The sequence below is a fragment of the Orbicella franksi genome, chromosome 12, assembly GCF_964199315.1.
Source record: "Orbicella franksi chromosome 12, jaOrbFran1.1, whole genome shotgun sequence".
NCBI classification, from domain to species: domain Eukaryota; kingdom Metazoa; phylum Cnidaria; class Anthozoa; order Scleractinia; family Merulinidae; genus Orbicella; species Orbicella franksi.
Window position 1 is genome coordinate 10,851,493 of NC_138156.1, and position 22,208 is coordinate 10,873,700.

Genomic DNA, 22,208 nt, shown 5'->3' on the forward strand with positions numbered 1-22,208 from the left:
AAAAAAGAAAACAAAAAGACATAGATTAAATGCTGTATAGGTGTGTGCTATTTTTTTATATTGGCTCTGCAGTAAGTAAATTTTAAAGAGATTTTATGGACTATTAGTACTTGGGTTTCAAATTTAATTGCTGTGTACAGTGATTTCCTTGAAAGACATTGATATCTTAAAGTAAATCTTAAGTTGGAAAGCAATTAAGACATTGCAATTCTTGGATCAGTGAGATTTGAAGGGAGTTGTGATATGGTAAAAATTTCTCTCAAAAAGGGTGTAGTCTTTTAGTTTCATTTGTTGTAATTAAAGTAATATTTATCTAACCACTATCTAAATGATGTTTCCATTTAGGGGTTGAAAATAATTGTTGTAGTTGTGGTTCAGTTACCATCATGAAAATTTGAAAAGAAAAATTTGCTTTCCATGCTCACTGTATGAACAGAACAAGAATGTTTAAATATTCTTGAACAATCTGTCTATGCAGTGAGCAGTATATAAGGATATTTCAATGTCCAATTTATTGTGGTCAATATTAAATATCTTGAATGCTTGCATAGAAATAATGACAATACACAGTGTATACCATTGGGGAAAACAAGCTTAGCTGACTTTGAACAGAAAAGAAATAAGAGAGGAAATTAAAAGTACTTGATTTCTACAAAATCTGTACTTTACTGTGAAATTTTCAATTATTGAAAAAGAAGCTGAGATAATGTTGTGGTTGGATAATAACTGGTACATGTGCATTTACATTGAATGATTTATGTTTAAACTTATGCTGAATGGTTAGAGATTTTTGATGAAGATGGGAATTTTTTTCAAGTGAAGGGCAGGAAAAAAGTTTGAAATCCAGTTGTCCAGTGGGCTAGTACATTTCAGTTTTTAATTGGCTTCAGCATAATATCAGTTGTCCATTAGGATGCGTTGGTGAAAAGAAACTAGAATGATTGTATTTTTCATTACCTTGTGGAATCTACTACAAACTTAGTTTCTTAGTAATGTCAGATTTCTATTGTACATAACATCCAATTTGGTGGCCAGTATGAGAATCAGAGGACGAACGCAGGCAAAGTATGCTTGGATTTGAAATTAACCCATGCTTTCAACTTATTGTTTTGCTTATCTTGCAGTCTTAAATTTTGTAATTATTTTTTGATTGGAAATTATCACTCACATGACTGCTGTCAAAGGCTATAATATTACTTGTCTAGAGATCACCAAGCTTCCATTCTCATTTGCTTAAGAGCAATATTTAGTGGCAATTGGACCTGAGGTTTTTCCTACTCTGTCATGTTGAAGACAAAAAATTATATTACCCGATAAAGATGAAATGCTCATTTCTCATTGCCAGAAATTAAAGTGTGTCAAAGACTCAGATGTTTTGTTTGTTTTACACTCATTACAAATCATTACAAATGAACATTTCCTCTTTAGCATTTATGGTATTCAGTCAGCTGAAAATTCAGTATAATTTTTTGTTATTATTTAAAAATGTTTTTTTTTTTTTATTGGAATTGAATTGCAGCAGATGTTGGTAGTTAACGTAGTAGGCCAAACTAAAAACTTTGATACTAGTTAAAATATCAACTATTTTGTAGATTTTTGTGGTGATTTGTCATTTGTAATGTATAAAAAAAGAGAAAAATCTTTAAGGATCTATTAAATAATTTACCTGTATGTTCATTTAAGGTCTTGTATATTTTTATCCAGTAAATTCCTAACATAGAAACAAGTTTTGTTGAGTCAAAGATAATATTGTGTTTATATGTTAACTAGAAATGCATGGTAAAATTTGATTTTATATTGCAGTGAATTGTTGGGAACTTTTGTTGTATTTATATAAATTTATACTTAAAGATGATTTCCAGTTTGACTCTGCATACTTTTTAGAGTTTGTTTATGTGATTTGTTTTGTTTCATATATGACGTCACAAATGTGAAGATTTTGCTACTACTTACATGAAATAAATTCAAAGTTTCACCCCAACCGCCATTATGTTTTGTTCTTTCTGATATCAGTCGATGAAATAATTTTGCAGCTGTAAAAATCAATGAAGCAGTTGAAAAAAGAATTTGAAAGGCCTAAAAGATAAGGTATGTGGTTTGTAACGAATAACATTGATTTGTATTCCATTGAGTGAGAATTTTTATGTTTATAAACATTAGGGAGGTCAACTTCATTTCCAGGGTCTCTCATCTTACCACCCCCTGGAGTGAGCAAGAAGAGATCCTAGTTGGGTCTGGTCACATGTCACTTTGACAATTGAGAACATCAGGGAAGAGTCCTCTATAATCAACAATTTGTCACGTTGAGCTTTGTCAAATTCAAAGTATCGAGCTGCGACTGCAGTTACCTGCGGTGTTTAACAGTACTTAGTCTTCTGGCTGAAATTTCGAATAACATCTATTCCAACATTTATCTAAAGGTTAGTGAAGTCTGTCTCAAGGCAATTTAACACGGTCATGATGTTCAGTGTTGCTGTCTTACCCACCAGATTTATGGAAAGTCAGTTATATTTCAACTGAGGATGTTGAGCAGATGCAATTTCATTACGTAGTAATTGATGTTTCTCCTTTGAATGCACTCGATCAAAATTGACGCAAAAAACATAAGAATGTCTCTAGGAAAATAGATAGCTTTCTCAAAGTAAAACTATGGCAGTCTTTGAAGGAAAGCTGGATGAAGATAAATATGATATTTGTGCAATGTACTGTGCTTGCAAACAGTTATAATCAAATAGTTGGGCCTGCAGGGTCACAATTCACTATATAAAGGGCTTGACACTAACAGTAGCCAACTAGCCACAGACTAGTGGAAATTTAGTTTTGGCTAGTAAGTTTCTGATTTCCACTAGCCACTTTAAATTTGGCTAGTAAGCAAAATGAAATTGGCCGAACTAGTAACTTTGTCTTCCTCAAGGAAGACAGACACTAACACTTTTCAGAAACAAGGTCAGAATTTCATCGTGGACGTATCATGTTTACTTTTTGCTGTGAATTTGACAAACAAGACAGCATTTTCTGAAAGCATACATCGATATTTTTTCTTGTTACAAAATTAGTAGCGCAAAACATGAGCATCCTGATAAAATCACGCCCAAAATCGCACAGAACTGTAAAGGGATAACATTTCATTAAACATAACAACACACATGTATACTTAAGGTAATTTGTTGTTGTCTCGATACTGACAAAACTTACCACTGCAGATAATAATTAGATGAGAAAAATTTCCTTCGACATTTATTAGCAGTCAAATTTCGATAATGCTACTTTTGGAACAGTTTGAATTCTTCAGCTCCTGTCTGTGAAGAGGCTGAAAAAGTCTCAACAGTTTTTACAATGAGGTCTCAATATTTTTACAAGGTAGTCACAAAGAAAAACAGAATCCTGAAAGTTGAAGTGACTTTGGCTTTCTGTGGTGAATTAAAAGGCCTTAAAACTCTAAAATTATTTAATTGCCATTCGTAAGACTTGCACTTCATTCTGAGCCAAAGATGAGTTAAAGATCTTCCATACACAGCCTCGGCTGCTGTGTGCAATTCTCCATTTGTCTTCTTGAGGAGATTTTTACAAATTTTGATGTAACATCCTTCACTGAGCTACATAAACTTCAGCAACTTGAATTTGTACTATCAGATGATGGATAAGTTTTCCCAGCGTTTGTAGAATATTACTGCTGGACATTGCTGCAGAATATCACATCGTTCCAGGTTTACTTTGGTGACAACACATCTTGCACTCCTGTACGCTAAGTATAGACAAAATTCCTCCTAGGTCGTTCATCCCTTCAATAATTTAATTGTCATCTCCCAGATTCTGAGAGACACGTGACCAGACCCAACCAGGGTCTCTGTTTGTTGGCTTCAGGGGGTGGTAAGATGAGAGATTTTGAGAATGAGGTTGTGGGGAGCTGAGACCCTGCAGTATGGACTGGAAATCATCTTTAACAATATTATTTGTTGAAGTTGAATAACTTTTTTGGGATAATTTTCAGAGGTGAACATCAAAGATTACAGAATGATAGACTACCACATAAAAACACAGACCCAGTTGTTTGTTTGCATGTACACATATGAAGTTGTATACAGTAGTTTTAATACTAAGCTTACATGTCCATCGATTGTGAATCAATTTACTCATCAAGTTCAGCAGTAAACCAAACGAGCAAAACACTACGCAAAATAAATTCATCTGATATCTTTGTTTTAATCATTGTTGATTTCATTCACTGTTGTCATTATTGGTTAAAAATGAGTAGCTTTAGTTTGAAGAAAAATAAATTTTGGTCAATCGATCTTACCTGCTGGCGATCAAAGTAGCCATTGTGCTTACAATTTTTAAATATCTTGAATGTGAGTTCTTGAAAAGATTCATTCTTTCAAATATCTTGGACTTGGAATGATGTCTCTCGAATACAGTGAAAATTAAAATTTTGTTCATGTTTACTTACTGAGATGACCATGTGTATTTCCTGAGATTGTAAAGGTGGCAAGCTTAGTAATCAGGTTCAAAAATGTTATATTCACTGCCCAGTGCGGTGAATATAGTATCATATAAGCCAAGGTTTTTGACCAATCATTTTGTCCAAGTGTTATATTCACCTCTGGAAATTATATAATAAGTTAAACTCCTTTATTTTAAACTCTTAGGGGAAATGACAAAGGGTTGGCTTGAAGGGTTGATCCAAGGGAAATTGTTTTGAATGCAAAATAATGGGGGATTTGAAATACATGTAAGTGAGTTCTAATTAACAGGGTTCAACTGTACTTATAAAAGTTATGGTTTGCATGAATAGTAATCGTTGGACTCTTTAATTTACCTCATCTGTTTCAGCACTGTCAGCAATCTGGTATATAAAAACGAATAATAATTGCATTAGTGTTTGTTTGGAAGTGTTTGGTGGTGCAATATTGATGAAAGGAAAATCCTATTTCAGTTACAATCATAATTTTTAGGACTGGAATACTTCATATAGAAGTAATTAGAAGCTTGCGTATATTTATTAATGGAAACGTGATAAAAATTGTAATTGCTAAGCCAAAAAGAATAAGACTGTGGTAAAGAAAAATTAGCGGCTGTTTTGTAATTTGTTACATTACATCGCGTATGGATTCCTTGAATTTTACTATTGTACATGAATGTGCAAAACATATAAATAAGTAAATAGTCAGTAATTATGTGTAGGTACAAAATGTAGGAGTAGAATATTGAGGTGGTAGTTATTGGGACTTGATAAATGAGAATTTTTTATAGATGTAGTTGTAAAAAGACTGTTAATGAATTGAAAGGTGGATTAAGTCATAGCCAATAACAACATCTCATAAAAGCGTAGTAAAAGGTAGTGTTTAAAGTATAGTTAGTGAAGAAAAATGAAATGAATTGATGGATTTACCTGTTGCCAGTGTAACATTTGTTCTTTAAGATCGCGGTAAATTTGTTTGGTCACCTATATAATGGATACAAGATTCTGCATTTATTTATTTATAGCTACTGAAAAAGAGCAAAATATTGTCAAATGCACTATGTTTTATGGTAGTACTGAATGCCCTATTGTTGAGTTCATAGTAAAAAGGAAGTCACTGGGAAATGGAAATAATATTTTAAATAGCAGAATACTAGGATAAGAATATATTTTCAGAACTTATACTACAAAAAGTTTATGTTGAACTTACATAAGGCTTTATTTTTGTTTTAAAATTAAATATTGCAGGGCTACAAATAATTTCCCGGCTGGTGCTGGTCAAATTGTCTGGTCAAACCTACAGTGTATTTTACGTTGGACATATCCCATTTTTGGTTGGACAAACTGCAATTACATCTTATTATTATAAAAGTGCCTCCTCTTCCTTCATATCATGTTTAAATAACATGAAACAAGTAAATTTTCAAAGCATTTATTGTACTTGAGCAATGATCTCAATGCAAGAAAAGTGGAACTTCTGGTACAGCAAAATCAGTATCACATTTGTGCTAAAAGTTGCAACAGCTGAAAATTTTATGACTATTATGAATCATTTATTAACGACTGATGTACCTACTTTTTTGCACTTATTGGTGACTTGTGCAAGTGTTTTAGCATCTGATGGTGGAATCTAAAAAATTAAAATGTTTTTAGTTTTCAGTCAATCAAATTTATATATATATTTTTTTGTTCTGACTGCTTCAAAATCACAAGTAATCTGAAATTGTGTTTTAATCAACTGTAGGGGCATGTTACCTGTGTTGTTGTGATCCGAGGGCATGGATCCATCATGTGTATTGCTCCTCTTACACTCAGTAAATGATTTTGCAGCCATGTATATTGGTATTTCCAGTAATTGGTAATGTTCATGGTGAGATTTCCTAAAAGACAAGTCCTGTCATTATTTGTATGCAAAGAATAAACAATATATCAATGTGTTAAGATTTATTTTGTACTTACTATGCAAGTGTTGAGGGTCTTAATGCAAAACATTAAATTTACTGAAATTTTGTTGTTTATTTGTTAGAATAACAGTAAAAATGTTAGTAGTTATACCAATGAAGTATTAGAAATGACACTTGTACTTACAGTGTGATAAAGCATTTGCAGCATGAAGGCGGTCTAAAAAAAATAGGTTTGAACACATTCGTTATTTTGGGGCCTTGTAACAGCTGTAGTTAAAATTATTATGCTGAAAGTTATAAAATTAAGATAAAAAGCCAGTAATAAGCGTTTTTGTTAAACTTTATGAAAATAAGTGTACTTACGGTGTTGGCGTTGATGACTAGATGAATTAAAGTTATAGGGTTGTTGTCTGTGATCTAGGAAAAGTTCAAGAATAAAACATTTAAAACATGGGGTAAATCTGTAGCTATCATATGCTAATAATGCATAATTTTCACCTAAGATGGTGTCAGCTATCTTAAGCGATTACCTAGGCTTGACATTTTGGGTGGTCGCTTATGGGAAGTTCAACTGTGTTAAAAGTCATCTGTTATGTAATGTACATCAACCAAGGAGAACTATAATTTCTGTTAACCCTGGACATTTTTTCGTAATAATTATAAAGTACTTACATCTGGCATGTCGTCTAGAATGATTGTGATCTATAAAGAAAAAAGTTTAATATATAGATTTAACGAAGGCTAAAAGTAAAGCTTTTGGGCTGGGTTATTTAAAGTCTGATTAAGCTAACCCAAGCTAAGCAGGAATTTTGATTTGAATTTAGTATCTTTGCAGTGAGATTTTCTGTTTATAGTCTTTGGCCTTCTGTTTTGAGTTTGAATAATCTCAAAATACACAAAATATAAGAAGTGATTAGAAAAATCTTTGTATACAAGATAAATTTACACTTCAGTTAAGTTTTAATTCTGGGTTAGCATTAATTGGCTTCCAAACAACCCACCCTGATGTTAACTTGACATGAACCTACAATTCATTTGAAAACCAACAGTTGGTCAGTGGTCATCTAGAGCTATTTACTTAGAGAATAAATAGTTATTCGAATCACATACATGGAATTTGTAGGACAGAACTATGATTTGAACGACTGGGCTGTAAATCTGTAAAAGAAGAAGATAGTCTGAGTGTTTGGTATTAGAATAGTGAAAAATCTAATGGATAATTACTTGTAAAATATGCTACAGTGTACAATAGTTCCAAACAATATTTAATTGAATTCTTGAAATGAGATTTAGAGGCATTATCAGTTCACCTTGTATGGCTATTGATTTCATTTATTTCTGAAAATTCATTTATATTAGCCTACTTTTTGACATTTTCGTTGAGTGGTGCAAAGTTTCTGGAATAGCATGTTATATAGAAATATTGAAGACAATTATAACAGCAATGCTTACTCTCTTGATGTGGAACAGCTCTGTTTGAATCCAACAGTGAGTCTATGAAAGCAAGATATTAGTGCTGGATGTTAAAAACAATATAAGATCGGGTAAATGTGAAGAACAGGTCCTGAAAAGACAGGTCAACTGTTGGCTGAGAGTTGACCGGCAGTTGATTTTGGGAGCTCTTCTTCACAATAATTACTAAACATTTTCTTGTGAAAAATGTATTATTTACACGTTTATTGTTTTTAAATTAACATTTTCCTGAAGTCTCAAAGAGTTAGTTGTTGTAATGTTATAATTATTTTTGTTATATCTCCCAACTCAAATACGTTTTCCATTGGAGGACAACGTGTCACGTGCCATGAGTCAAAACTCACTAACTCCGTAGGGCGAACAAAACTCTCTAATTCCCTAAGAAAACAACAACTTGAACTTTTCACTCGCACGTGATCAGGTCATGCACCTTGAAATGGCAGCAAATTTGTGTGCCAGTTGGCCTGATGTCAAAAAGCCATTGAAGTAGGACAACGTTTCTCATTAGAGAAGGCATTCATTATTCAAGAAAAGGAATTTATAATTGCAAAAACATATCAGATTAACAGTAGAGAAAATTTGAACATTTTATATCTTCAAGCTTTTAATTTGCACCAAAAATGGGTGGCTCATGTTCACCAATTCGCTCTTTGATCGCTGTCACCAGGTAGGAAAATGGTTGTGTCATTTACAACAAAATATGCTGTTTCTCATCAAATCAAATCAAACCCAGAATTCTCGAGTGAAGCATTATAGAATCTAAGGCTAAGCAGCTTAATTATTGTCTTTATTTTTTGTTAGCTGCGAAGAAAAAGACTGTTATCGTGTCGTTTTGGTAGCAGGATAGCTCGGACCGTCATTCGTACTGCAAGCACAGCCACTGTAGGCATCAAGCAAACCATTTTTCACAGTTTTTTTCTATTTTTGGGTCGGGAGGTATAACAAAACACTTAATGATTGGCCCCTCAGGAAACAGTGAGTTTTGTTTTCCCTCGACCATCAATGTTTCTCTTGGGGCCAGTCATTAAGTGCTTATTAATCTAATGCAGTAATAATACAACTATGTAAGGGGATATATCATTATAAAAGTTACATTGTACTACTACAGCAGAAATTGTAAAATTATAGTTGTATTAAAATTGCTAACTGCTTAATCATGTAGTTTGTATCATTGCTTTTCAAAGGTGTCACTGTGTTACATGTCTTTCAAGCAAAAACATGGTTATTAGTGTAGGAAAGTTCAGTTCCTGAAGGTTCTTGTTGCAAGCTATGTACTACTATGTTTAGCTATTGATTAGATGGTCCATGCAAAAAAAAATTTCAGTTTATTAATGTCACAGTTAAGGTCACAGTTTTAGGCTCCTTGTTATAAGTTACGTTACAAAGGACTGCTTACAGAAATTGACGATTCTTGGTACATGTACTTGCTCACTGTTGTCTGACTCTGTAAGAATGAAATATAAAGTTTGTAGAAACCAGTATTCTCCTTTTTATCTTTGAGGCATTTTACTGAAGTACCAGTATATGTGTCTTGAATTTAATTCTCAGGTAGGGAACTTGTGTACTCAGGGGTTATTTTATTATCATCCAAAATCTTTTGAATGGATGTTCTACTGTAGTTAAAGTCAATACAAGTTCTTTGATTCATTGATTGAAGTAAATATACTCTTTAACAAACACTTAGGCAACTGGACCACAAAGTTGTAGTCTTAATATTTGTCAATATTATTCTTGAACTACACTATTTTTTTGAATGTCCTATTTATTTCAAGCACTTTTGTGTGTATCCCCATTAAGAGATTTAAGTAGAAAATTATTCTTGATGTTTTGAAGATACACAAACAATAATAATTTTTAATAATTATTTAATCTGTTATAACAGATGATATTTACTGTTAATAAATAATTTCCATGGAATTTTATTTGTGAGTTGTTTTTGATCTTGAGGCTATGTATTTTTTAGTAGTCTGTCCACAGATGTTGTTCTTTTTCTACCAATTTTTTTTTTCATCATTAAGGTACATGTAGCATAGAGCTCTAGGCTTGATTTCTGCCACTTTTTTGAGTGCAATCTGTATTCCTCCCCAAGAAGAAATGGCGGGAAGCCATTTGTCTTGACACACATGTAACTATGGACAGCAAGGAGTGCTGGAGCCATGGAGCGGTAGCCAAGATTTCTTTTGGTTATTATAGAATGACTAAACAATGCGTGTTTTACGCATGAAATCTGTGACAAACAATGAAATTAAGGAATAAAATGAATTTTTATCATTTACAAACTACACTGTAGTTTGTAAAAGACGTATGCTTTGCCTGTGTCAGAAACAAAGCGTGTGTCTTTGTTGATATATTCCTTCACTAAAAAATGAAATTTAAGCGACATTTGGTAAACAACTGTTTTGAAAAACATATTGCGTGACAACTTTACTTTTCCACTAAGACTGCATTTATACATGTAGAATAATTTGATATGCTGTTTTAATTATACATAACTTAAAACTTCAACTTAAAATTTCAATTCTGTCTAGCTTCACCAGAGACTAGTGTCACCTTTTTAACACATCTATTTAACTGAGTGTTTTGTATCTTGAGTTTGATGTTGAAGTGCTACTGAAACGAAATTTTTGTACTCTCTTTTATTAGCCCAATCTATAGTTTCAAACATGCTTAAAATAATGGTGAACTTCATTTCTGTCAAATCCTAACGGAAAGTGCTTTTTTTAGCTCCCAAAATCGACTATTTAGAGCAAAACTGTGTCCAGTCTCTGGAACCGAGTTTAAGGACCTTGTGACGTGACAGGTTGTATCCACGCAGGAAGTGCTATAGATTCTCTCTTGTTTTCACTAGATTTATTCAAGTTTATTCTTCATATTGTCAATACCTACTAGTTTTCTACCTTGTAATTTCTGTCCAGCCTTGACAGGAAATACATATCATGAATGTTGGAGGGCGCCAAAGAGTGTAGATTCACCAAAATGAATGCTACGGATTTGAACAGCTCAGTATACTTTTCGAACATCTTGAGTACTTGATTGGAGACTTCAACGACAAGTGTGGCAACTTTTATATCATGTCCTGAAGCCTAAACACGATATATCACCATCTGGTTTCAGCCTGGTTCTGAAATTTGGATTCTCATGTTTATCTAAGGTCTATTAACAAGGTTTGAGTATATCCTCGGCAACTTTACTGCATTAAGCAGTAAGTGCATCAGCCATCCGCACAATCATGAAGTTATTAACGGCCCACAAGCTTTGAGTCGAGTACTTCTTTGCACAGAGAGAGCATCTTTTTATGATACTTATAAGTGAGAGTTGTTGTGGTAGACAAAGAGTATCTTTGAAAATTGTGATCCACAGCAGGGTTTGCTTTATTGCCGCACACGTAAATGAAGCAGGAATTTTGCTTCTCTTTTACACGTATTCCCCAATTGCAATATTTCACAGCCAGTGGATTACTTTGAGTTCTTTAGCGCATACTTATGTCTATGATCTTCATTTAATAGTATCCAAGTTCAAAACAATTCATTAACACATCACTAGTTTACACTCCTTTTGAAGGTTTATTTAACAGAATTTGAACTAATTTGCATATATGACCTTTGGCCGGCAACATTGTCATGCTTTCTCTCGTTTCCTGAAAACACACCTGTAGGGGCATGGCAGCTTAGTTTATCCCTTCATAGTTTTAAATTCGCTCCTTCCGTATAAAAGAAGAGGGTTTCTTAAATTGTTGCTGTTGTGATAACTTGTAGGATGTAGCAGATACAACTGGACTAAAGGTCACTGCACATAGTACAATCTCGTCCATGGTGAAGCTCACAGAGAGTCTGGTTTCCTCGAAGCGAAGCGACTCGAAAACTTGAAGCGTTGTTGCTACGATTCATGCAGCAGCACTCCGCGTATTTTCAAAAGCCGGTTTCTCTTGTTTTCATGTCTTTTTTACTTTATGAGTGTAGATATTGTTTAATTGAGTGCTGGCCATTTGACCAAGTGTCCCGATCATTTTGCGATTTAAGAACTCGCACTCGTTTGCTTGCTTACATAAAATATCCTGGAAATATCCAATTAAATAAACTGAAAAGCTCCAGAATAGACTCTCCACCTCTTCATGTCTAAGGCTACTCTTATTGTCTGCTTTATAGCTTTGAAATGTCCTTAAGATGCTTTTGGGGGGGCTTCGAAGAGTATTCTCTTCTCCCATAATCACTCTAAATTTTCAGCTCGGCATGAGAGTAATACAACTAGTAAGGTTACTAGGCTGTTTTGGCCGTGCCAAGATGACCGCCAATTCTGGGCTTGACCAGCCAACTTCGAACGGCTGAAAAAGCAGTTTTCGCTTACCATATGCAAAAAAAAAGTCTGCAGTGTTTCCAAGTAAAGTTGAAATTTTATTACTAAGCAAAAATCTTACATATGAAAATTTCGTTTCAGTAACACTTTAAGGTTTCTTTTTATTAACTTTGTTTGTTATGTGATGTTCTGGTGTGGTTAAAATTTTCTTGACTCTGTTGGCTGATTAAAGAACATCTCATCCATAAACCAACTTTTATAGTGCTTTTGGTGGTAAATTTTTAAATCTTTGATCTTATACATCTCTAAAGTTCTCTTGTATGCAACATTTATCAGTTCTACATTTCATTGACCTTCCTCTTGCCTATCATTCACTCCCTTGGTAGAACTTTCTTTCTCTCTCCAGTTTTCCACTGCATGAAAAATTCAAGATGGCAGCTAAACTTTTTACGATGTGAGCGCTCACTCGAAAAAGTCTCGCCTGCTCTGCAGGCTATTCATTCACCAAAAATCTCACAAGATAATTTATACTTGACAAGAATCTAATGGCAGTTATCTAATTGGCTAAGACTACAAAAGAATCGAATCTTCACATGCTCAGCTATGGCTTCAGGGAAAAGTGCAAGCTTCCTTTGTGAACAGCAGCTGGTAATGGAGCCTAATGGAGTAGTAGAGCAACCACAAAGTCGGCGAAAAAATAAAACATCTATGAACTTCTTTCCAATAAGGATTCTAATTACTCTTCTTCCCCATGTCATCACCTCATCTTTATTACCAAGTCCAAGAGACATTTATAAAGTTTAACAAATAAAATTTGAGCGGTTAATTGACTGTATAATAGGCTTAAATAACACTTTATATCTTGTTTAAGCCATAAACAAGTTGAAATGTAGCTTCGTAGACTGATTCCAGTAATATCAGCATCCATTAATATAAAAAGAAGCAAAGAAAGGTAAAGCAAAGAAAGGTTCAGAAACCGAAAAGAAAATGGTACACGTGACAAACCATAGGAGTTTTATCGGCCCATCGACCCCATTTTATAGTGACTGCCGCCACATGATATTGTATTTCTCATCTGCATCAAAAACACTTAAGTATTGACAAAACCTGTCAAAACTGACTAACCAAAGGGTACACCAGATCCTGGTATATTAAAATGACTTTTTGTTATGGTTGTTCTTTGGTTTACTCTCATGGCACTTCTCCCCCCTTTTATACTCTCTCTTTTTCCCACTGTACTCCATTTAACTGAGTGTTTAAAAGAGGCTAAAATTAAGATGTCATTGGATATGTAATCACCATAAAAATATGTTAAGGGACTTAAGGACACTAAATTTTTATAGATGTTTACTTTTGATCTTCCCAGGGCTTCTCAGGCTTTAAACATTGTTCCTATAAAAAAAGGGTTAAACTTTACAGCTGGTCTTACTAAGGAATAAGTAAGTTGATTCTGAAATTCTCTTTTTTACAAATGATCATGTGTTTGATGTTAGCAGGTAAACAAAAGTGAGAGACCCAGTCAGACTTGCCAGAAAACATTCTGAGTTTCCCTTAAAAGGAGGTATCTCAAGAGAGTATTTGATATGCAGCCAAAATCATCATAGAAACAAAAACAAACAAACAAAAAAAATACACACAAGATGACAAAAGTGATTTTTATTCATAAATCATGTATTAATATAGACGTAAGTACCATCTAAAGAAAATTCTCTTCCCTGAACATTAATCTACTCATTGTTTGCAATCGACTAAGGTTTCGTGGAAGAGGACTTGGGCGAGACATGTTTATTTCAAGGCGGGTAAATAACTAAAATGAATACTTTATCTCAAATTGAAGAACGCAGTAAAACTATGAAATAAAAAGAACTAAAGATATGTTATCACAGAAATGAATTTCAATAGTAAGCTTAAAATGGTTGGCTTGTGGAAAATATGCGGAAAACAATTTTTTATCAGCAGCGGCTTGTGTTTTCTTCCGACGACAGTAAGTCTAATTTGACTAAAGTATCTCCTCCAATGTGCTAGAATACAAAACAAAACTGTACTTACGGCTACTTTCATCATTATGGTCGACCCCATTTTCCTCTGAGAAAAAAAAAGGGCGGAAAGAATTTTTAACTTATTTGTTTCGCATAAATAACGCAATTCGGTTTAATATTATTTGTTTCGCATAAACAACGCAATTCGTTTTAATAAAGAGTTTGAAATAAATTCTAGCAGTAGAAAAACAAATACTTACGATATAACCTTTCAGTATGGTCTGGTTCATTCTTTATTGAGACGTATAGTCGGGGATCTGAAAACGTGATAACAAAATCAGCTATTCAACTTCCTGTTTGACGGGAGAATAATGAATACGCAATTTCTTAAATATAAAACGCAAAATAAAAATATTCAAAAAAATCACAATTTCTATGAAAGTAGAAGTAACAGTAAGAGTTACTTAAAGAAAGACTCGTGTAGGTTCCATATTTTTACAGAAAATAAACATTTGATTCACAAGACAATTAATTGGCAAGTTTCTGCTCGCAGATTTCTTATGACGTTTTTGCTAATTTCGATACGAAAAATCATAATTTAAGTCGTAAAAGCACGCAAATATGTACAAATCACTGATTTAAATGATTTTGTACGACATAATTTCGGCGACTTAATGTTTGAGCGCTGTACGAAATTTAATAGGAAGTACTTACCCATTTTGACCTTCTGAACGTTGCTGGAACGAAGTTAGACCACAGCTTGGCGCTTTTGGGAGGAGTTTTATTTGAGTATTTGATAAGTTTTTGACATGCTTCCCCTTGAGATCTTAGTGGTTAAGAACAATTTGAAATGACAGATGACTGATACATTTTCCCTTCTTCAGATCTTAGTGGCCATGAACAATATTGAATGACAGATGACTAACACATTTTGATTACTTATTTGTTTTGTCATGTGAGGACAGGGTAAGGGTAGGGTCATTGTCGTCCCGTCTCGGGAGGAGAACGGTCCGATTCGGTAGTCCTACCTCAATTCCTCACCTTTTTTTGGGATCCGAAGTCCACCAATGCGCATCTCGGTTGTATTCAACGATTAACGTCACGATTAGCTTAGCCAATGAGCTTCGTTGGTCTATTTCGAATTGGCGTTTTGGTGGAAAAACATCCGAAGCACGTCAATTTTGAAAGAAGTGTGTAAGAGTATGTATGGTGGTTTGTTCCTGTCTACTTAATTCTGCAGGAATTACGGCAACGATCGTCCACATCTATGGAAGCTATGATATTATACTACTGTCCGCATAAAACTGCTAAGGTAAACTACTTACTATTGCCTTAAGTTTAATGGTGATCTGGGAGCGATTTACAATACCGGGCCACTTAAACTTAAGTTTATTTTAGTCTTCGAAGTGAGCTTATGTAGAAACAAAAGAAACAATGTGCAAATGAGTAGCTCGGTATTTCACGAGGTAGTAGTCGTTTTGTTTGAATTACAGTAACTCCGTTTACATACAGCATGTTTTATTGTAGTTGTATAGACATTATATGACATGAATGAAGACAAACTTGAAAGAACTCATAGCGATTTTTAACTAGTGAGACAATCTCAGATAGTGCAGAGTGTAATGTAAAGTTCCGACGGAGTTCTCATAACACAGTTCCTTTATAACCCCTACCATTCACTCCTGGTTTGTTATTGACCTTGCTAGTCAGCTAGGCATTTTGATGATACATAATCTTAGCAGTGTGTATGTTCGATGTGTGTATTTTCATTCACAGCCCAAAAATAACTTACAGTCAATTACCGTTTGACAAGACAGGTCTTGAATTTTACTGTACTGTTTTACGTTGATTTTTGCTATTTCAAAGTAAATAATACATTTAAGTAGCAAACGTGACAATTTTACTCTTCATGCAAACTTTTGTAACTTGATCCTTTTGTATTCCTTGCAAAGTTATGTAAGTTGATACTCTTGTTTTCTTGAAAACACATGGAAGATGTGCTTGTGTTTGTTTCGCAGCTGGAGATAAATGGAAAGTTGAATATCAGATGAAGAAATGAAAGAGGAACAATTTGCTTTATTTAACACGCATGTATTTTTCTGTTATTATATATATTTAGGCTGGATACACTGGCCTTCCTCAAATCGATCTGGACCAAATAGGTTAGTGGTTAGTGCACTCGTCTCCGGATCGAGCGGTCCGGGCTCGAGCCCTGGCTGGGGACATTGTGTTGTGTTCTTGGGCAAGACACTTTACTCTCACAGTGCCTCTCTCCATCCAGGTGTATAAATGGGTACCGGCGAACTTAATGCTGGGGGTAACCCTGCGATGGACTAGCATCCCATCCAGGGGGGAGTAGAAATACTCCTAGTCACTTCATGCTACAGAAACCGGGATAAGCTCCGGCCTGATGGGCCACTTGGCTCACATGCAGACTTTGCCTACCTAAAGGAAAATTAAAGCAATAGAAAACACATTGTTTTTAGTGCAGAGTGCACTATTGGGATGGTTTGGGGGTTGATGTCCGCTAAAGTACTATGGCAATATGGCACTATGGAAATAAGGTGTGAACTTTAATGTTTATTTAATTAATTAATTTCAATTAATTAATTAGGCTTGCAGGAAGGGGGCTAGGGCGGGGAAGGTACTTGTGAACACTACGTAAAATAAGTGGTATATGTACCTACACTACTTCTTTGGTCGCTTCAAAAAGCTTTATATTTGTTTCAGAAAACCTCTTGCTCTCCTTGTGGTACTTTTCTCTTTAGAACAAAACCAATATTTGTTCTAAACGCATGCACAGATTAATAAGCGTTAATGTCAACTACATATCAAGTGGAAAATACATTTCATACAGGATCACACACTAACGTTGAGCGCTTTTCCTTGTGGTAGAACCCAAACAAGTCATATGCATGTGTTCTAGCATCGATACAAGAATGCTACTGTGACTATGTGTCTTTTGGAATTACGTCTACCTTAGTTCAAAAAATGTCATGCGATGTTTCCAAACTACATTAGTGCGTTTATTTTATCCTTTGTTTCTATCAAACAGACCAATATGTTCATACCCACAACTGAAACTTTTCCAAGTAAGTAGCATTGAAACTTGTCAAATTGTACAAAGAAACCCAGGAAACTGCTCAAATATTACTGCAGACTTTGTGGCGCCTACTGAAAGCATAAATTTTTTCAGTCTCTGAGGAGACTTGTTCACTGATGTCGATCAAGTAGCGCTGTTTACTTTCAATGCCTCTTGTTGAAATACTTCTCAGTTGTATTAATCGATATCAACGTGTATTTTAAATTTAAGTGGTTTTATTGTTAACGCCAAAGGTGGCAACAGAACGTGCTGTTCCGTGACAATTTGATAATTCTAAAGATTAGTTCTTGTTTATTGGTCAAAAGAAAATTTGCATGTTAAATAAAGCATATAATTCCTTTTCCATTTCTTCATCCAACATTCAACTTTCCATTTCTTCATCCAACATTCAACTTTCCATTTATCTCCAACTGTGAAATGAATACAAGCACATCTTCTGTGTGTGTTCAAGAAAACAAGAGTATCAGGTTACATAACTTTGCGAGGAATACAAAAGGATCAAGTTACAAAAGTTTGCGTGAAGAGTAAAATTGTCACGTTTGCTACTTAAATGTATTATTTAATTTGAAATGAGCAAAACTCAGCGTAAAACACTATAGTAAAATTCAAGAACTGTCATCATGATGTCAAACGGTAATTCACTGTAAGTTATTCTTGGACTGTGAATGAAAATACACACATCAAACATACACACTGCTAAGATTATGTCTCATCTCTAGCTGACTAGTAAGGTCAATACAAACCAGGAGTGAAAATACACATACCAAACATACACACTGCTAAGATTATGTCTTATCAAAATCCCTAGTTGATTAGCAAGGTCAATACAAACCAGGAGTGAATGGTAGGGGTTATATAGGAACTGTGTTATGAGTATTCCATCAGAGCTTTACATTACACTCTGCACTATCTGAGATTGTCTTACTAGTTTCTTTATTGTATGGTTCCAGGAAATATTCATAACCCTCGCACCTCCCAAGATTTTCTGTTTCAGGGGGCTTCATGGTACTTCTCCCACCTACTAAAATTTCCATGATTTTTACACTTGAGTCCCCTACTCCTTGGAGACTCCTTACTCCATTGGTTTCCTTGGTGTTCAATGTATTTTAAATGATGATTCAAGTGGGAGAAAAGGAACTTTTTTACTTTAAATCACCCCTTGGACAGGATCTGAAGGTTTGCGATGTAAGAAAATTTGTGCTGTAGAATTGTTATAAAACAAGGACATTCCATCTCACTGGCAAATAAATAAATCATCAGTATGTGAGTATTCTAATTTAAATTAATTTAGACAAGAAATTATAATGCCATGTAAAACCATGGGAAATAAATAAAGAAATCACACACTTAAGCTTAATGTAGACTGTAGACTGTTTACAGTGTGTGGAGTAGCTAAGTGGCCTAGTACAGGAAATTTTGCTGCAAGATTTCTGAGTATTTTCACGCATATTTCAGGCACTATTATCACTGATCACTCTAATCTGGGTATCATTGGAAATATCTTTTCCCTTTAGAACTTGATTACTGATGATGCCAAGTTTGATGATATCAGAAGTGGAACATTGAAGGCCAACGCTTGTCACAGCTGGTTACAGGTAACATGGGAGTCAATGGGTTTATAATTGTTTCTATAAGAAAGACTAAAAATTTCCTGACAAAGAACCGTAAAGGCACCCGAATATTGCAACTACAGATTCTGTGACACCTAATGAAAGCGTAAGTTAATTTATTTAATATTTAAGGGGACTTGTTTACTGATGTAAGATTATAATTAGTAGCACTGTTTATCTTCAATACTTCTAGTTAAATCATTTTTCAGTTGTATTAATTGATATCATGTTCTATATTAATTTTAGTAATTTTATTGTTGACAACAACAGTGGCAACAGAATAAGAAAGTGCCTTATGTCTCAGGTTTGCATAATTGGCTGACATTCTCCCAGCCCTCCACAGGGCTGTCAATAATGGCTGAAACTTGTAACACCTGTTATAACAGAGTATATTTGATGGACCCATGATGTTGCGGATGAACTGGCCTGTAACTGATACAATCCACTCGTAAAGTAACAAGTTTTCTACAATTGTGAAGATCAAGGCTACAGGTAAATTACAACTAAATGACAGCCCTGCTCCAAGTGTTTAGATCATTGAGGTTATATAAACACAGAAAAAGTACTCTATTGCTTAGATATATATAGCTGATACATAGTGGGAAGTACCTACTTCTGCTTGCTTCTGGTTTATAATGATCTTGGTACAAATTTACTAGCTAACTTAGGTTTTACCCTCAATGCCAAATTTATGCAGACTGAGAAACCTTCATATGATTAAATTATATTATTTTTTTAGCACTTCCTCGTTGATTCACTTTTATTTTAGGAATAAATAAAATAATCCTTAGTAATATCCATATAACATAACCTTAATCAATTAAAACAGCTTTCAAATTTACTTTATTGTAAACATTTAGCAATACTCATTTTTAATCAAAAATTATAGGGTAACAATAGGGTAATAGCTCCAAATATGATGGTATGTTAGCTTTAATTTGTTTCTCAGATACGTTTTATCTTGTCATTTTGAAACATTTCATTCCCCCCCCCCCCCTCCAATTATAGGCCTCTCCATTTATAAGCCATTTATTAGCAATGAAAATACAGAGGGCATTTCACTTGTGGAGTCTAAGGGAATGGAATGTTCTGGCCGAGAAAATTAAGAACACTAAAGCAAGTGATAGTTTTAAGCAGACTCTTACAAAATAGTTTTGGATACATTTTGAATAAATTTTGAATATGTTTTGAATTTAATTATGTCATTAATGTGTGGTTCTAGAAAATATCCATATCCCCCCCCCTTCAGAGGGTTTTTCCTAGTTTGACGCCCCAGCCCCCAGGATTTTCCATTCCAGGGGGCTTCCTGGTACTTCATGGCTAGATTTCCCCTGGAGTCGCATGTGCATTCACAGTACTAGATGTTTTTCAGTAAGAATTATTTTGTTTGCATGTCTACAAGTGTTTGCAAGTTCTGATATTTTGTTAATAGTGGCTAGTTGTTGTTTGCATATGATGTAGAACTTTTCTAGAGTGCACAATTTGCATCTTTTAGTTTTCTTGGAATATGACTGTGCCCTGTCCAGGATTTTCCATTTGATCAATGTAGTCCATTATGGCTTTCTTTAACTGCCATACATGTTTGCTGAGCTCAGTTTGACAGCTGTACATGTATGCAACTAAACACAAACAAATTCTTACTGAAAAACACCTAGTATTGTGATTGCATGACTGTGTGACTTCAAGGGAACTCTATGTAAGCCAACTAATTAACGTTGTCATCCAGATCCTGATGAGTGGGAAACACTACCATGAAACAGTTCTGTTGATTGAATAAATGAACAAGAATTAGTCCAGTCCACTTTCTTTCCTTAGTGAAGCTCCAATACTGTTGGGCATTCTCGAGGGCAATTCTGATGTCCAACATATTCAGTGTATGTATGTATATAATGTATGTAAGGCAAGGCTGTGCTCTAAGAAAATTTCCAGGGAGCCCTTCAAGCTCCCAATCATTCCAGCTAGGGTGCCCAGCTTTCCAGGCAGGTCACCCAAAACTAATTAATTAGTCAATTGATTAATTAATCAATTTATTAAAACTCCTAATTAAGCCATGGTTAAATTAGATAATAATTAACTGAACCATGAAATTAAATTATACAAGTAATTTCCAAGCTTTTTGGGTTTTTGTATGGTGTACACTATCAGATTACTCCTGGCAGCTTTTTACTGACAAACAAGTTTCATTTTCTTATGTTATCACAAAGTATATTAACAGAGTTTTGCAGAAAGGCTGATTAAAAGACCAGTGATCACAACTCAAAACAGAAATGCCTTTAAATTGACTTAAGCATATTATTGAATGTTTTCACCTGATACGTTTACACTCTTGAATGCTGAAACTTAAATTTGAATTTAAGTACTGTATTTCAGTCAATGAAACTGATCAGTCACAAATTTCCAGGATACGAATGAATTCTTTTCATTTGTTTTGTGTGCCTTCTTTCAAGTGCAATCACAGATTCTTTCAATTCATCTCCAAGGTTACTTTTCTTTAGCTGGCAGTCCAAGATTTCATACAGTATGCCAAGATTTTGATCTATCATCTTCTTAAAAATTTTCTTTCTCAAATGTTGATCGATCTGCACGACTGTCATTATGCAGACTCAAAGTCATGTGATATGCGTAAAAAGTGATAATACCACCATACCGACATGTTTTCGTATCATGAAACTCATTCATAGTTTCGTGCTAAAATGGTCCAAATAAAAATTAATCCTCCCATTCAGATAATTTACGTAAAAATATCTAGTTTGATCAAGAAGTCAATTTAATGTATCCGAGTATTTTTAGAGAGTTAAACTTTTCAGAAGATACATGAAAGCTCTTGCAACAATCCGGCCAATAGAGCAATTTGATAGTCTTTACTAAGCTGTGGGATTTTCAAAAAGAATGTACTTTAACCAAACTTTCACACACAGCAGAGTGAGTTGCTATTTTTAGCCGCCACAGTTTATTATAGCGCACTAATATAAAATTTATTAACGCTAAATTTAGAATCACTTAAAAGTTTCATCAAAGATTACCAATTGAGAATTAACTCTTGAAATCGTTTCTAGAAGTGCTTACGGTATCTGCTGTGGTACCAAATATTAACAAAATGAAATTGCTAGCAAGTCACCACTATTGTAGTTTTGTTTACCCAATACTTGATTGTTTGCATACTTTAACCGATTTGCGAAAAATTGTATATATGAAGAATTTTGTATATAAATAATTAAGTGCTGCACCATCGAAAACTTTTGAAACACTAGAACATATCAGATTAAAATAATCTCCAGGGAAAATCGAGATTTTCAGTTTGCATTATCCGTGTGGTTTCTCATGTGTGAAGTCAAGTGTGAAGGGTAGATCACGTTTCATGTTAATTCATGTGGAACAAACAAGCTT

At 34.2% G+C, this 22,208-nt stretch overlaps 2 long non-coding RNA genes across 3 annotated transcripts; one reads left to right on the plus strand and one right to left on the minus strand.

Moving 5' to 3' along the window:
* Window positions 1–1,478: 1,478 nt before the first annotated feature.
* LOC145464351 (uncharacterized) lies at window positions 1,479–14,930 on the minus strand. Its single transcript, XR_014041419.1, has 3 exons — window positions 14,847–14,930; window positions 14,369–14,425; window positions 1,479–9,280 (listed from the first exon to the last, which is right to left on the minus strand). It is a non-coding gene; the product is annotated as an uncharacterized LOC145464351 (long non-coding RNA).
* On the plus strand, window positions 14,415–21,706 carry LOC145464352 (uncharacterized). 2 transcript variants are annotated; one of them, XR_014041420.1, is made up of 3 exons: window positions 14,415–15,420; window positions 18,726–18,806; window positions 19,126–21,706. It is a non-coding gene; the product is annotated as an uncharacterized LOC145464352 (long non-coding RNA). The 2 variants fall into 2 exon arrangements; XR_014041421.1 differs by lacking the exon at window positions 14,415–15,420 and adding an exon at window positions 15,433–16,270.
* The last annotated feature ends 502 nt before the right edge of the window (window positions 21,707–22,208 follow it).